Source organism: Chamaea fasciata, unplaced genomic scaffold (assembly GCF_029207755.1).
Source record: "Chamaea fasciata isolate MVZ Bird 193981 ecotype frontalis unplaced genomic scaffold, bChaFas1.0.hap1 SCAF_7, whole genome shotgun sequence".
NCBI lineage: Eukaryota > Metazoa > Chordata > Aves > Passeriformes > Sylviidae > Chamaea > Chamaea fasciata.
Window position 1 is genome coordinate 42,749,794 of NW_027094092.1, and position 1,770 is coordinate 42,751,563.

Genomic DNA, 1,770 nt, shown 5'->3' on the forward strand with positions numbered 1-1,770 from the left:
CGGGGCTGCAGCCGCCGCGCTGCCGCCTCGCCCCTTTATATAGCGCGAGTCGAGCGCTGCGCGAGCGGCCGGCGAGCGGGGGACGCGGGCGGGGGGGTGCGAGGCACCGCGAGAGCTTCCGCGAGAGCGCGCCGGGCCCGGAGGCGTCACGTGGGGCGCCCCGCCCCCGCCGCCATGACATCTATCGAGGCGGAAGTGGCCGCGCGAGCCGGCGCGGCCGGGCCCTATCGAGGCGGAAGTGTCTCTGCCTCTCTCCGGGGCGCCGTCCCAGCTCGGCGTGTGGCGTCGCGAGGCTCGCGCGGCAGGACGTGGCGGCGGCCGGGTGTTCCGTGGTTGCGCGCGGGACGGAAAAACGGAATCGTTTGGTTTGGAAAAGACCTGTGAGACCATACAGTCCAGCCAATGACCGACACACCACCATGTCAGCTGGACATGAGCACTGAGTGTCACGTCCAGTTTTTCCTTGCACCCCTCCACGGATGTTGACACCACCACCTCTTTGGGCAGCCCATTCCAACGTCTCATCACCTTTTTATGTGGAGAAATCCACCCTGATGGCCAGCCTCAACCTCCCCTGTCCTCCCGTCCTATCGCTCATTGCCGGGCAGAAGGGGCCGACCCCCACCTGGATACGCACCTTCTTTCAAGTGGTTGTAGAGAGTAAAAGCCTGAGCCTCCTTTTCTCTGGTCTAAACAACCCTCCCTCAGCTGCTTCTCATCAGACTTGTTCTTCAGACTCTTCCCCAGCTTCACTCCCCTTCTCTGGACCAGATTTTGAGGCTCCGGCACCTTAATGTTGGCCCAGAACTGAACACAGGATTCAAGGTGCAGCCTCACCAGTGTCAAGTAGAGGGAGAAGATCACTGCCCTGGTCCTGCTGGCCACGCTATTGCTGATACAGGCCAAGATGCCATCAGTCTTCTTGGCCACCTGGGCACACTCACTCATGTTCAGCTGCTGTCGACCAGGGCTGGGCTGTGGGTGCCACACCAGGGCAGAACACTGGGATAAGGGCTGGCAGCCCTCACAGAGGAGGTTGCTCAGGCCCTGCTGTCCATGCCACTGGTCACAACTGGTGCCAGGCTCTGCAGAAATCAACACACCTCACCTCAGTCCCTAGAAGGTGCTCCAAGGCAATTAAAAACCGCAAGTAGTCACTACAAGGCAGAAATGACTCTTCCATGCCCACAGGAAAGGGGTTCTGAGCCCTGCTTGGCATTGTAAGCGCTGGTGCCTTCCCTCACAAGCAGTTGATTTAAAGGCTGCCCAGGCCTGAGTGCCACTGTTGTAGGTCATGTGCCACCACCTGAGCTGATAGCTGAGGCTAAAGCTGCCAGAAAGAGGGAGGCAGCACAACCTAAGAATTTACAGATGTCCTTCCTCAGGGTCACATCAAGGCCCACAGGCGCTTACTGATCTGCAGGGTTGCTGCTTTTAACAGTTCTTCACCGAGTCAGTGGCAGCAGGGTCTCCCATCTGTGCAAAAGGTTGTCAGAGCTCTGCCAGCTGGCTTAACTTCCATTTTTCCCTCTCTGTTGTCTTTTCTTCCATTCCCTCTTTATCAGCTTTCTCTATGGTAACCTATGAGAGGCATGTAATATGGGAAAATCTTCTCAACTCTGAATATTGTTCCATCAGTGTTAACCACTCCCACCTTAAGTTGTCCTTAGCACAACTTCTGAATCTCATCCCTTAGATCTCCACCAGTAACTCACCTGTGTGAAGTCTACTAAAGCATTAATGGAAAATAACATTGAATTCTGACTTGGC